General features: G+C 38.6%; 1 protein-coding gene across 1 annotated transcript in view; it reads left to right on the top strand.

Annotated features, from left to right (window-relative positions):
• Nucleotides 1-5,631: 5,631 nt before the first annotated feature.
• Nucleotides 5,632-14,441, top strand: part of LOC307185279 (uncharacterized protein) — a 33,856-nt gene continuing 25,046 nt past the window's right edge. The window contains exon 1 of the mRNA XM_079919287.1: nt 5,632-6,143. The gene's annotated coding sequence lies outside the window, so the exon portion shown is untranslated. The remainder of the gene's footprint in view (nt 6,144-14,441) is intronic.

The following is a 14,441-nucleotide window of genomic DNA, read 5'->3' on the forward strand; positions in this document are numbered from 1 at the left end:
TTCTTTCTTCCTTTTTTTTTTTTTTTTTTTTAATTTACCGCTCCACAAAGCTTGCGGGATCTTGGTTCCCAGGCCGGATGTCGGGCCCGAGCTCCAGTGGGAAGACGTCCAAGTCCAAACCGCTGGACTAACAGAGAACCTCAGACCCCAGAGAATATCAATCGAGTGAGGCCTTCCGGAGGTCCTCATCTCAGCACCAAGACCTGGCTCTATCCAACTGCCTGCAAACTCCAGTGCTGGATGTCTCAGGCCAAGCAAGCAGTAAGACAGGAATACAGCACCACTCATCAAAAAAAAAAAAAAAAAAATTGAAACAACAAAATAATATGTTACAGATGAAAGAGCAAGGTAAAAACCTATAAGACCAAATAAATGAAGAGGAAATAGGCAACCTACCTGAAAAAGAATTCAGAGTAATGATAGTAAAGATGATCCAAAATCTCGGAAGCAGAAAGGAGAAAATACAAGAAACATTTAACAAAAATCTAGAAGAACAAAAGAGAAAACAGTGATGAACAACACAATTACTGAAAATAAAAATGCTCTAGAAGGAACCAATAACAGAATAACTGAGGCAAAAGAACGGATAAGTGAAGAAGAATGGAAGATGAAATGCTGCAAATAACTGAGAGGGAGCAGAATAAAGAAAAAAGAAGGAAAAGAATTCAGGACAGTCTCAGAGACCTCTGGCGCAACATTAAACACACCAACATTTGAATTATAGGGGTTCCAGAAGAAGAAGAGAAAAAGAAAAGGTCTGAGAAAATATTTGAAAAGATTATAGTCGAAAACTTCCCTAACTTGGGAAAGGAAATAGTCAATCAAGTCCAGGAAGCACAGAGAGTCCCACACAGGATAAACACAAAGAGAAACATGCCAAGACACATATTAATCAAACTATCAAAAATTAAATACAAAGAAAAAATATGAAAACAGCAAGGGAAAAATAACATACAAGGGAATCCCCATAAGGTTAACAGCTGATTTTTCAGTAGAAACTCTGCAAGCCAGAAGGGAGTGGCAGGACATATTTAAAGTGATGAAAGGGAAAAAACTACAACTAAGATTACTCTACCCAGCAAGGATCTCATTCAGATTTGATGGAGAAATTAAAACCTTTACAGATAAGCAAAAGCTAAGAGAATTCAGCACCACCCAACCAGCTTTACAACAAATGCTAAAGGAACTTCTCTAGGCAGGAAACACAAGAAAAGGAAAAGACGTACAAAAACAAACCCAAAACAATTGAGAAAATGGTAATAGGAACATACCTATTGATAATTACCTTAAATGTAAATGGATTAAGTGTTCCAACCAAAAGGCATAGATTGGCTGAATGGATACAAAATCAAGACCCGTATATGTGCTGTCTACAAGAGATCCACTTCAGATCTAAGGACACATACAGACTGAAAGTGAGGGGATGGAAAAAGAGATTCCATGCAAATGGAAATCAAAAGTAAGCTGGAGTAGCAATTCTCATATCAGACAAAATAGACTTTAAAATAAAGACTATTACAAGAGACAAAGAAGGACCCTACATAATGATCAAGGGATCAATCCAAGAAGAAGATATAACAATTGTAAATATTTATGCACCCAACATAGGAGCACCTCAATACTTAAGGCAAATGCTAACAGCCATTAAAAGGGGAAATCGACAGTAACACAATCATAACAGGGGAATTTAACACCCCACTTTCACCAATGGACAGATCATCCAAAATGAAAATAAATAAGGAAACACAAGCTTTAAATGATACATTAAACAAGATGGACTTAATTGATGTTTCTAGGACATTCCATCCAAAAACAACAGAATACACTTTCTTCTCAAGTGCTCATGGAACATTCTCCAGGATAGATCATATTTGGGTCACAGATCAAGCCTTTTTAGATTTAAGAAAATTGAAATTGTATCAAGTATCTTTTTTGACCACAATGCTATGAGACTAGATACCAATTACAGGAAAAAAATCTGTAAAAAATACAAACAGATGGAGGCTAAACAATACACTATTAAATAACCAAGAGATCACTGAAGAAATCAAAGAAGAAATCAAAAAATACCTAGAAACAAATGACAATGAAAACATGACGACCCACAACCTGTGGGATGCAGCAAAAGGAGTTCTAAGAGGGAAGTTTATAGCAATGCAATCCTACCTCAAGAAACAAGGAACATCTCAAATAAGCAACCTAACCTTCCACCTAAAGCAATTAGAAAAACAACAACAACAACAACAACAAAAACCCCAAAGTTAGCAGAAGGAAAGAAGTCATAAAGATCAGATCAGAAATAAATGAAAAAGAAATGAGGGAAACAGTAGCAAAGATCAATAATACTAAAGGCTGGTTCTTTGAGAAGGTGAACAATATTGATAAACCATTAGCCAGACTCATCAAGCACAAAAAGAAGACTCAAATCAACAGAACTAGAAATGAAAAAGGAGAAGTGACACTGACAGAGAACTGACACTGCAGAAATACAAAGGATCATGAGAGATTACTACAAGCAACTATGCCAATAAAATGGACAACCTGGAAGAAATGGACAAGTTCTTAGAAATGCACAACCTTCTGAGACTGAACCAGGAAGAAATAGAAAATATGAACAGACCAATCACAAGCACTGAAATTGAAACTGTGATTAAAAATCTTCCAACGAACAAAAGCCCAGGAGCAGATGGCTTCACAGGAGAATTCTATCAAACATTTAGAGAAGACGTAACACCTATCCTTCTCAAACTCTTCCAAAATATAGCAGAGGGGCTTCCCTGGTGGCGCAGTGGTTGGGAGTCCGCCTGCCGATGCAGGGGACGCGGGTTCGTGCCCCAGTCCGGGAGGATCCCACATGCCGCGGAATGGCTAGGCCCATGGGCCATGGCCGCTGGGCCTGCACGTCCGCAGCCTGTGCTCCGCAGTGGAAGAGGCCACAGCAGTGAGAGGCCCGCTTACCGCAAAAAAAATATATATATATATAGCAGAGGGAGGAACACTCCCAAACTCATTCTACAAGGCTGCCATCACCCTGATAGCAAAACCAGACAAAGATGTCACAAAAAAAGAAAACTACAGGTCAATATCACTGATTAACATAGTTGCAAAATTCCTCAACAAAATACTAGGAAACAGAATCCAACAGCACATTAAAAGGATCATACACTATGATCAAGTGGGGTTTATCCCAGGAATGCAAGCATTCTTCAATATACGCAAATCAATCAATGTGATACACCATATTAACAAATTGAAGAATAAAAACCATATGATCATCTCAATAGATGCAGACAAAAGCTTTTGACAAAATTCAACACCCGTTTAAGATAAAAACTCTCCAGAAAGTAGGCATAGAGGGAACCTACCTCAACATAATAAAGGCCATATATGACAAACCCACAGCCAACATCATTCTCAATGGTGAAAAACTGAAAGCATTTCCTCTACAATCAGGAACAAGACAAGGATGCCCACTCTCACCACTATTATTCAATATAGTTTTGGAACTTTTAGGCACACCAATCAGAGAAGAAAAATAAATAAAAGGAATCCAAATCGGAAAAGAAGTAAAACTGTCAATGTTTACAGATGACATGATACTATACATAGAGAATCCTAAAGATGCTACCAGAAAACTACTAGAGCTAGTCAATGAATTTGGTAGAGTAGCAGGCTACAAAATTAATGCACAGAAATCTCTTGCATTCCTATACACTAATGTTGAAACATCTGAAAGAGAAATTAAGGAAACACTCCCATTTACCATTGCAACAGAAAGAATAAAATACCTAGGAATAAACCTACCGAAGGAGACAAAAGACCTGTATGCAGAAAACTATAAGACACTGATGAATGAAATTAAAGATGATACAAACAGATGGAGAGGTATATTATGTTCTTGCATTGGAAGAATCAACATTGTGAAAATGACTGTACTATGCAAAGCGATCTACAGATTCAGTGCAATCCCTATCAAACTACCAATGGCATTTTTCACAGAACTAGAGCAAAAAATTTCACAATTTGTATGGAAACACAAAAGACCTCAAATAGCCAAAGCAATCTTGGGAAAGGAAAACGGAGATGGAGGAATCAGGCTCCCTGACTTCAGACTATAAAACAAAGCTACAGTAATCAAGACAGTATGATGCTGGCAGAAAAACAGAAATATAGATCAATGGAACAGGATAGAAAGCCCAGATATAAACCCACACACATATGGTCACCTTATCTTTGATAAAGGAGGTAAGAGTGTACAATGGGGAAAAGACAGTCTCTTCAATATGTGGTGCTCGGAAAACTGGACAGCTACATGTAAAAGCATGAAATTAGAACACTTCCTAATACCACACACAGAAGTAAACTCAAAATGGATTAAAGACCTAAATGTAAGGCCAGACACTATAAAACTCTTAGAGGAAAACATAGGCAGAACACTCTATGACATAAATCACAGCAAGATCCTTTTTGACCCTCCTCCTGGAGTAATGAAAATAAAAACAAAAATAAACAAATGGGACCTAATGAAACTTAAAAGCTTTTGCACAGCAAAGGAAACCATAAACAAGACGAAAAGACAACCCTCAGAATTGGAAAAAATTTTTGCAAATGAAGCAACTGACAAAGGATTAATCTCCAAAATATACAAGCAGCTCATGTAGCTCAATATCAAAAAAACGAACAACCCAATCAAAAAATGGGCAGAAGACCTAAATAGACATTTCTCCAAAGGAGATATACAGATTGCCAACAAACACATGAAAAGATACTCAACATCACTAATCATTAGAGAAATTCCAATCAAAACTACAATGAGGTACCAACTCACACCATTCAGAATGGCCATCATCAAAAAATCTACCAACAATAAATGCTGGAGACGGTGTGGAGAAAAGGAAACCCTCTTGCACCATCGGTGTGATTGTAAATTGATACATCCACTGTGGAGAACAGTATGGAGGTTCCTTAGGAAACTAAAAATAGAACTACGATATGACCCAGCAATTCCACTACTGGGCATGTACCCTGAGAAAACCATAATTCAAAAAGAGTCATGTACCACAGTGTTCACTGCAGCACAATTTACAGTAGCCAGGACATGGAAGCAACCTAAATGTCCATCGACAGATGAATGGATAAAGAAGATGTGGCATATATATACAATGGAATATTACTCAGCGATAAAAAGAAATGAAACTAAGTTATTTGTAGTGAGGTGGATGGACCTAGAGTCTGTCATACAGAGTGAATTAAGTCAGAAAGAGAAAAACAAATACTGTATGCTAACACATATATATGGAATCTTAAAAAAAAAGGTTATGAAGAACCTAGCGGCAGGACAGGAATAAAGAGAATGGACTTGAGGACACGGGGAGGGGGAAGGGTAAGCTGGGATGAAGTGAGAGAGTAGCAGTGACATATATACACTACCAAATGTAAAATAGATAGCTAGTGGGAAGCAGCTGCATAGCACAGGGAGATCAGCTCGGTGCTTTGTGACTACCTAGAGGGGTGGGAGGGAGACACGAGGGAGGGGTTATGGGGATATATGTATGCATATAGCTGATTCACTTTGTTATACAGCAGGAACTAACACAACACTGTAAAGCAATTATACTGCAATAAAGATGTTAAAAAAAACAATTTGGCACTGAACAAATAAAATATATAAAACTTAAAAAAAAATGGTCACAGTGCAGTATGTATTTCTTTGAAGTAAACCATCTTAAATGCAACTTGTGTGAGTGATTAAAGTCTTACAAATAAAACAGCTAATTTCCATGACTCTGCTTCCTTTAGTCTTGTTAGTTTGTGACCGAATCAGTCCACTACTTCACCAACCCCTGCTGCAAGCCAGCTACCAGAGGTGAATGCATCATCCATCCCTTGACATAACAGGTAACATTCACTGAAAGTTTACTGTGTTCCAGGCACTGTGCTATAAGCACTCTGCATACATTTTTGAGGAAATGTAAACTGCAGGAGAGAAAAAACCCACACTCGTGGAAAATATAAACTTCACCAAGAGCATGTTCTCCAAAGTGGTGCTGGCTGAGATGGGAGGATCACGGGTAATGGAAGAAGGCCTGGAGGAAGAAGAGAGGCCTGACCTGGGCCCTCAGGGAGAGTGGAGGAATGAGGAGGTGAGTGCCACTGGGGAGATGGGGAGGCCCCAGAGCTTCCACAATGCAGGAGTGGGGAGAAGTGCAGGTAAGCCATGAGAAGTTCAGGTACAGAGAGTGCTGGAGTTGTGGCCAGTCTCTGGCCCATGCCAAGCACTCAAAAACTTGCTGAATGATGAGTTGAGATAATTGAGGTGATGGGTATGAGTGAAGAGGTGACTGATGCAAAGTAGAAATTAGGGTAAAGCTGGTCAGTGTCTGCAGGTGCAACCCCCCTGCCATCTGGGAATATTTAAAAAATCATTCCAAAAAGTCTGCCAGAATTGTCTATCAAAGCATTCTGTGGAAGGCAAAGTGCCAGTTGCCACACCCCAGGCCTTCTAAAGAAGTCACCATAACTTTACAGGCCACAGGAAATGCTGTGTTTTATCCTTGTTCTGGAATCCACTTTTTTCCCCACCCAGTTCCAGTGTGCCTCTGAAATTTCTATGATCTGGGGGCTGGCATGGAGCTCACCATGTTGCAGCAGGGGACATTGCCCTGAAGCAGGTAGAGGTTGGAGGTGACCAGGTCCTTGCGTTTGACAGTGGTTCTCAGCTCTAGATGCCCATGAGAATCACCCGGGAGCATTACACAAACAAACCACTGTGCAGCCCTTCCCCACCCCCCCACCCCCTTTTAAAGCTTCCAGGTAATTCTAATGTGCCACCAGGGTTTCTCAAACTTCAATATATATAAATCGCCTGGGTCTTAATTCACCTGGGTCATATTTCACTTTAAATTATCTGGGTCTGATTTAGCCAGTCTTAAGCGGAGCTGGAGAGTCTGAGGCTCCAGCAGGCTCCCAGGTGACACTGATGTCATCTGCAGAACACAGTTTGAGAGGCAAGGACAATCTACAAGTAGGCCTTATTTAGAACCGTGCAAAATTAATACCTTATTGACATTTCTGGGTGATATCTTTCCTAAAACTACTAAGCTGAAATTTTCAAGTCTGGGTAAGAAAATACAGGGTGATTATAAATAGGCAATGGGTATATGTTTGTTAGATACATTTTATTTTGATTACAAAAGAAAAATGTGCTTAATGCAGAAAACACAGGAAAACAGAAAGAGAAATAACATGTATTTTCACCATCTAGAGGCCTATGCTGGTATACATCATCTAGAGGTATGTTCGTGTGTGTCTTTCCATTACTTTTTTGATTGTTTTAAATTGTATAGTACTGTTTATAATGTTCTGTAGTCTGCTCTTTTTTTTTCTTTTTCAAAACAGAACGTGTTCAATGTCAGTGAATATTCTACACAATAAAAATTTGTGGTCACATAGTATTCTATTGTATAGATCAGGGGTCCTCAAAATGTGGAAATGTGGACAAGGGAATTTTGGGGTTTCCCAAGACCCTCTCAGATAGTCCATAAGCTCAAAATTATTTCATAATGTTGTAAGACATTATTTCCCTTTTTTGATACCATTCTTTCTGAGTGTACAGTGGTGTTTTTCAGAGACTACACGATGACGTGATATCATCACTCTGACAGCTAATGGAATGTGTGTGTATTGAACGTTTCTGTGTTTAAGTATTTCTCCCTTTTAATTTCTGATATAGGAAATACTCATACAAATAACCCACATACACAAAAGTTGTTTAGGGGCTTCAGTCATTGTTCAAAGTGTAAAGGGGTCCTGAGACCAAAAAGTTTGGGAACTCCTGGTGTAGATAAACTATAATTTAATTAACCAACCCATCACTATTAGAAATTTAGGCTCTTCCCCATTAAATAACTTTTTTTTTGAATTTTGTTATTTTTTTATACAGCAGGTTATTAGTTATCTATTTTATAAATATTAGTGTATATATGTCAATCCCAATCTCCCAATTCATCCCACCACCAGCCACCCACCTGCTTTCCCCCCTTGGTGTCCATACGTTTGTTCTCTACATCTGTGTCTCTATTTCTGCCTTTCAAACCAGTTCATCTGTACCATTTTTCTAGATTCCACATATATGCGTTAATATACAATATCTGTTTTTCTCTTTCTGACTTCACTCTGTATGACAGTCTCTAGGTCCATCCACGTCTCTACAAATGATCCAATTTCGTTCCTTTTTATACCTGAGTAATATTCCATTGTATATATGTACCAAATCTTCTTTATCCATTCGTCTGTCGATGGGTATTTAGGTTGCTTCCGTGACGTGGCTATTGTAAATAGTACTGCAATGAACATTGGGTGCATGTGTCCTTTTGAATTATGGTTTACTCTGGGTATATGCCCAGTAGTGGGATTGCTGGATCATATGGTAATTCTATTTGTAGTTTTTTAAGGAACCTCCATACTGTTCTCCATAGTGGCTGTATCAATTTACATTCCCATCAACAGTGCAAGAGGGTTCCCTTTTCTCCACACCCTCTCCAGCATTTGTTGTTTGTAGATTTTCTGATGATGTCCATTCTAACTGGTGTGAGGTGATACCTCATTGTAGTTTTGATTTGCATTTCTCTAATAATTAGTGATGTTGAGCAGCTTCTCATGTGCTTCTTGGCCATCTGTATGTCTTCTTTGGAGAAATGTCTTCTGCCCATTTTTAGACTGGGTTGTTTGTGTTTTTAACATTGAGCTGCATATATTTTTTGGAGATTAATCCTTTGTCCATTGATTTGCTTGCAAATATTTTCTCCCATTCTGAAGGTTGTCTTTTCGTATTGTTTATAGTTTCCTTTGCTGTGCAAAAGCTTTAAAGTTTCATTAGGTCCCATTGGTTTATTTTTGTTTTTATTTCCATTACTTTAGGAAGTGGGTCAAAAAAGATCTTGCTGTGCTTTATGTCAAAGAGTGTTCTTCCTATGTTTTCCTCTAAGAGTTTTATAGTGTCTGGTCTTACATTTAGGTCTTTAATCCATTTTGAGTTTACTTTTGTGTATGGTGTTAGAAAGTGTTCTAATTTCATATTTTTACATGTAGCTGTCTAGTTTTCCCAGAACTACTTATTGAAGAGACTGTCTTTTCTCCATTTTATATTCTTGCCTCCTTTGTCATAGATTAGTTGACCATAGGTGTGTGGGTTTATCTCTGGGCTTTCTATCCTGTTCCATTGATCTATATTTCTGTTTTTGTGCCAGTACTATACTGTCTTGATTACTGTAGCTTTGGAGTATTGTCTGAAGTCAGGGAGTCTCATTCCTCCAGCTCAGTTTTTTCCCTCAAGATGGCTTTGGCTATTTGGGGTCTTTTGTGTCTCACTACAGATTTTAAGAATTTTTGTTCTAGTTCTGTAAAAAATGTCATTGGTATTTTGATAGCGATTGCATTGAATCTGTAGATTGCTTTGGGCAGTATAATCATTTTCACAGTATTGATTCTTCCAATCCAAGAACATGGTATATCTCTCCATCTGTGTGATCTTTGATTTCTTTCATCAGTGTCTTATAGTTTTCTGCATACAGGTTCTTACCTCCTCAGATAGGGTTATTCCTATGTATTTTATTCTTTTTGTTGCAACGGTGAATGGGATTGTTTCCTTAATTTCTCTTTCTGATCTTTGGTTTTTAGTGTACAGGAATGCAAGAAATTTCTTTGCATTAATTTTGTAGCCTGCAAATTTACCAAATTCATTGATTAGCTCTAGTAGTTTTCTGGTAGCATCTTTAGGATTCTCTACATATAGTATCATGTCATCTGCAAACAGTGACAGTTTTACTTCTTCTTTTCCAACTTCTATTCCTTTTATTTCTTTTTCTTCTCTGATTGGCATGGCTAGGACTTCCAAAACTATGTTGAATAATAGTGGCAAGAGTGGGCATACTTGTCCTGTTCCTGATTGTAGAGGAAATGCTTTCAGTTTTTCAGCATTGAGAATGATGTTTGCTGTGGCTTTGTCGTATATGGCCTTTATTATGTTGAGGTAGGTTCTCTCTATGCCCACTTTCTGGAGAGTTTTTATCATAAATGGGTGTTGGATTTTGTCAAAAGTTTTTCTACATCTATTGAGATGATCATATGGTTTTTATTCTTCAATTTGTTAATATGGTGTATCACATTGAGTGATTTGTGTATATTGAGGGATCCTTGCATCCCTGGGATAAATCCTGCTTTATCATGGTGTATGATCCTTTTAATGTGTTGTTGGATTCTGTTTGCTAGTATTTTTTTTGAGAATTTTTGCATCTATATTCATCAGTGATATTAGTAATTTTCTTTTTTTGTAGTTTCTTTGTCCGGTTGTGGTATCAGGGTGATAGTGGCCTTGTAGAATGAGTGTGGGTGTGTTCCTTCCTCTGCAATTTTTTGGAAGAGTTTGAGAAGGATGGGTGTTAGCTCTTCTCTAAATATTTGATAGAATTCACCTGTGAAGCCATGTGGTCCTGGATTTTTGTTTGTTGGAAGATTTTTTTTTTATAAACTTATTTATTTGATTTTTTATTTTTGTCTGTATTGGTTTTTCTTTGCTGTGCGTGGGCTCTCTCTAGTTGTGGTGAGTGGGGGCTACTCTTCGTTGTGGTATGCAGGCTTCTTATTGTCGTGGCTTCTCTTGTTGTAGAGCACGGGCTCTAGGCACGAGGGTTTCAGTAGTTGTGGCTCGTGGGCTCTAGATGGCAGACTGAGTAGTTGTCACACACGGGCTAAGTTGCTCCGCGGCATGTGGGATCTTCCCAGACCAGGGGTCAAAGCTGTGTCCCCTGCATTGGCAGGTGGATTCTTAACCACTGCACCACTAGGGAAGCCCTGTTGGAAGATTTTCAATCCCAGTTTCAATTTCATTACTTGTGATTGGTCTGTTCATATTTTCTACTTCTTACTTGTTCAGTCTTGGAAGGTTATACCTTTCTAAGAATTTGTCCATTTCTTCCAGGTTGTCCATTTTATTGGCATAGAGTTGCTTGTAGTAGTCTTTTAGGATGCTTTGTATTTCTGCAGTGTCCGTTGTAACTTCTCATTTTTCATTTCTAATTTTATTGATTTGAGTCCTCTCCCTCTTTTTCTTGATGAGTCTGGCTAAAGGTTTATCAATTTTGTTTATCATCTCAGGGAACAAGCTTTTAGTTTTATTGATTTTTGCTGTTGTTTTCTTTGTTTCTATTTCATTTATTTCTGCTCTGATCTTCATGATGTCTTTCCTTCTACTAACTTTGGGTTTTTTTTGTTCATATTTCTTTAGTTCCTTTAGGCGTAAGCTTGGATTTTTTATTTGAGATTTTTCTTGTTTCCTGAGGTAGGATTGTATTGCTATAAACGTCCCTCTTTGAACTGCTTTTGCTGCATCCCATAGGTTTTGGATCATCGTACTTTCATTGTCATTTGTCTCTACGTAGTTTTTGATTTCCTCTTTGATTTTTCAGTGATCTCTTTGTTACTGAGTAACGTATTGTTTAGCCTCCATGCGTTTGTGTCTTTTTACGTTTTTTTCCCTCTAATTTATTTCTAATCTCATAGTGTTGTGGTCAGAAAATTGATATAATTTCAATTTTCTTAAATTTACCAAGGCTTGATTTGTGACCCAAGATGTGATCTATCCTGGAGAATGTTCCATGTGCACTTGAGAAAAAAGTGTAATCTGCTGTTTTCAGATGGACTGTCCTATAAATATCAATTAAATCTGTCTGGTCTATTGTGTCACTTAAAGCTTGTGTTTCCTTATTCATTTTCTGTCTGGATGCTCTGTCCATTGGTGTAAGGAGGTGTTAAGTCCTCCACTATTGTTGTGTTACTGTCGATTTCCTCTTTTATAGCTGTTAGCAGTTGCCTTATGTATTGAGGTGCTCCTGTGTTGGGTGCATATATATTTATAATTGTTATATCTTCTTCTTGGATTGATCCCTTGATCATTATGTAGTGTCCTTCCTTGTTTCTTGTAACATTCTTTATCTTAAAGTCCATTTGGTCCGATATGAGCATTGCTACTCTAGCTTTCTTTTGATTTCCATTTGCATGGAATATCTTTTTCCATCCCCTCACTTTCAGTCTGTATGTGTCCTTAGGTCTGAAGTGGGTCTCTTGTAGACAGCATACATATGGGTCCTGTTTTTGTATCCATTCATCAAGCCTTTGTCTTTTGGTTGGAGCATTTAATCCATTCACATTTCAGGTAATTATCGATATGTATGTTCCTATTCCCATTTTCTTAATTGTTTTGTTTTTGTTTTTGTAGGTCCTTTTCTTCTCTTGTGTTTCCCACTTAGAGAAGTTCCTTTAGCATTTGTTGTAGAGCTGGTTTGGTGATGCTGAATTCTCTTAGCTTTTGCTTGTCTGTAAAGCTTTTGATTTCTCCATTGAATCTGAATGAGATCCTTGCCAGGTTGAGTCATCTTGGTTGTAGGCTCTTCCCTTTTATCACTTTAAGTATATCATGTCACTCCCTTCTGGCTTGTAGAGTTTCTGCTGAGAAATCAGCTGTTAACCTTATGGGAATTCCCTTGTATATTATTTGTCATTTTTCCCTTGTTGCTTTTAATAATTTTTCTTTGTGTTTAATTTTTTTCAATTTGATCACTATGTGTCTCAGTGTGTTTCTCCTAGGGTATCCTGCCTGGGACTCTGCGCTTCCTGGACCTGGGTGGCTGTTTCCTTTCCCATGTTAGGGAAGTTTTCTACTATAATCTCTTCAAATATTTTCTCAGCTCCTTTCTCTCTCTCTTCTCCTTCTGGGACCCCTATAATGCAAATGTTGGTGCATTTAAAGTAGTCCCAGAGGTCTGTTAGGCTGTCTTCATTGCTTTTCATTCTTTTTTCTTTATTCTCTTCTGTGGCAGTGAATTCCACCATTCTGTTTTACAGATCACTTATCTGTTCTTCTGCCTCAGTTCTTCTGCTATTGATTCCTTCTAGTGTATTTTTCATTTCAGTTATTGTATTGTTCATTTCTGTTTGTTTGTTCTTTAGTGCTTCTAGGTGTTTGTTCCTTAATTCTTCTAGGTCTTTTTTAAACATTTCTTGCATCTTCTTGATCTTTGCCTCCATTCTTTTTCTGAGGTCCTGGATCATCTTCACTGTCATTATTCTGAATTCTTTTTCTGGAAGGTTGCCTATCTCCACTTCATTTATTTGTTTTTCTGGCGTTTTATCTTGTTCCTTCATCTGGTACATAGTCCTCTGCCTTTTCATTTTGTCTATCTTTCTGTGAATGTGGTTTTCGTTCCACAGGCTGCAGGATTGTAGTTCTTCTTGCTTCTGCTGTCTGCCCTCTGGTGGATGAGGCTATCTAAGAGGCTTGTGCAAGCTTACTGGTAGGAGGGACTGGTAGTGGGTAGAGCTGGGTGTTTTTCTGGTAGGCAGAGCTAAGTAAAACTCTAATCCGCTTGTCTGCTGATGGGTGGGGCTGAGTTCCTTACCTGTTGGTTGCTTGGCCTGGGTGACCCAGCACTGGAGCCCACAGACACTTTGGTGGGGCTAATGGGGTCACAGCAAGGAGTACTTCCCAGAACTTCTGCTGCCAGTGTCCTTGTCCCCGCGGTGAGCCACAGTCATCCCCTGCTTCTGCAGGAGACCCTCCAACGCTAACAGGTAGGTCTGGTTCAGTATCCTATGGGTCCTGATGTGCACACTACTTTGTGTGTGCCCTCCAATAGTGGAGTCTTTGTTTTCCCCAGACCTGTCAAAATCCTGCAGTCAAATCCTGCTAGCCTTCAAAGTCTGATTCTCTGGGAATTCCCCCTCCCATTGCCAGACCCCCAGGTCAGTAAGCCTGATGCAGGGCTCAGAACCTTCACTTCTGTGGTATAATTGTTCTCCAGTTTGTGAGACACCCACCCAGCAGTTATGGGATTTGATTTTATTGTGATTGCGCCCCTCCTACCATCTCATTGTGGTTTCTCCTTTGTCTTTGGATGTGGGGTATCTTTTTGGTGAGTTCCAGTGCCTTCCTTTTGATGATTGTTCAGCAGTTAGTTGTGATTCCGGTGTCTCTCAAGAGGGAGTGAGTGCACATCCTTTTACTCCACCATCTTGAACCAGTCTCCACAGTGAACTTTCTTATATATTTCTTATACTTTGCACATTGATAGAGCCCTAATAGTGGAATGACTAGATCAAAGGATTAAAAACATCTCATTTGTGGCACTAAATGAATACCTTACCATAGACATTTAAATTTTAAAGTGAAAATTGTTTAAGTCAAGATTTGCACCCAAATCAAGAGGAAAGATTAATGTCTCCAGATTAGCATTTTTGTTTACGTAACAAAAATAGAATTCCAGTTACACCACAAACCCAGACCTGTTGCAATGGAGGTATTTAATTACCATTGTGGTGTCTGGAGTGCAGAGCTGCATGCTCTACCCCTGTCTTCTGCTTGGAGTGTGAGAACTTAAATGAGAAAA

Source organism: Stenella coeruleoalba (genome assembly GCF_951394435.1).
Source record: "Stenella coeruleoalba genome assembly, chromosome: 4".
Lineage (NCBI taxonomy): Eukaryota > Metazoa > Chordata > Mammalia > Artiodactyla > Delphinidae > Stenella > Stenella coeruleoalba.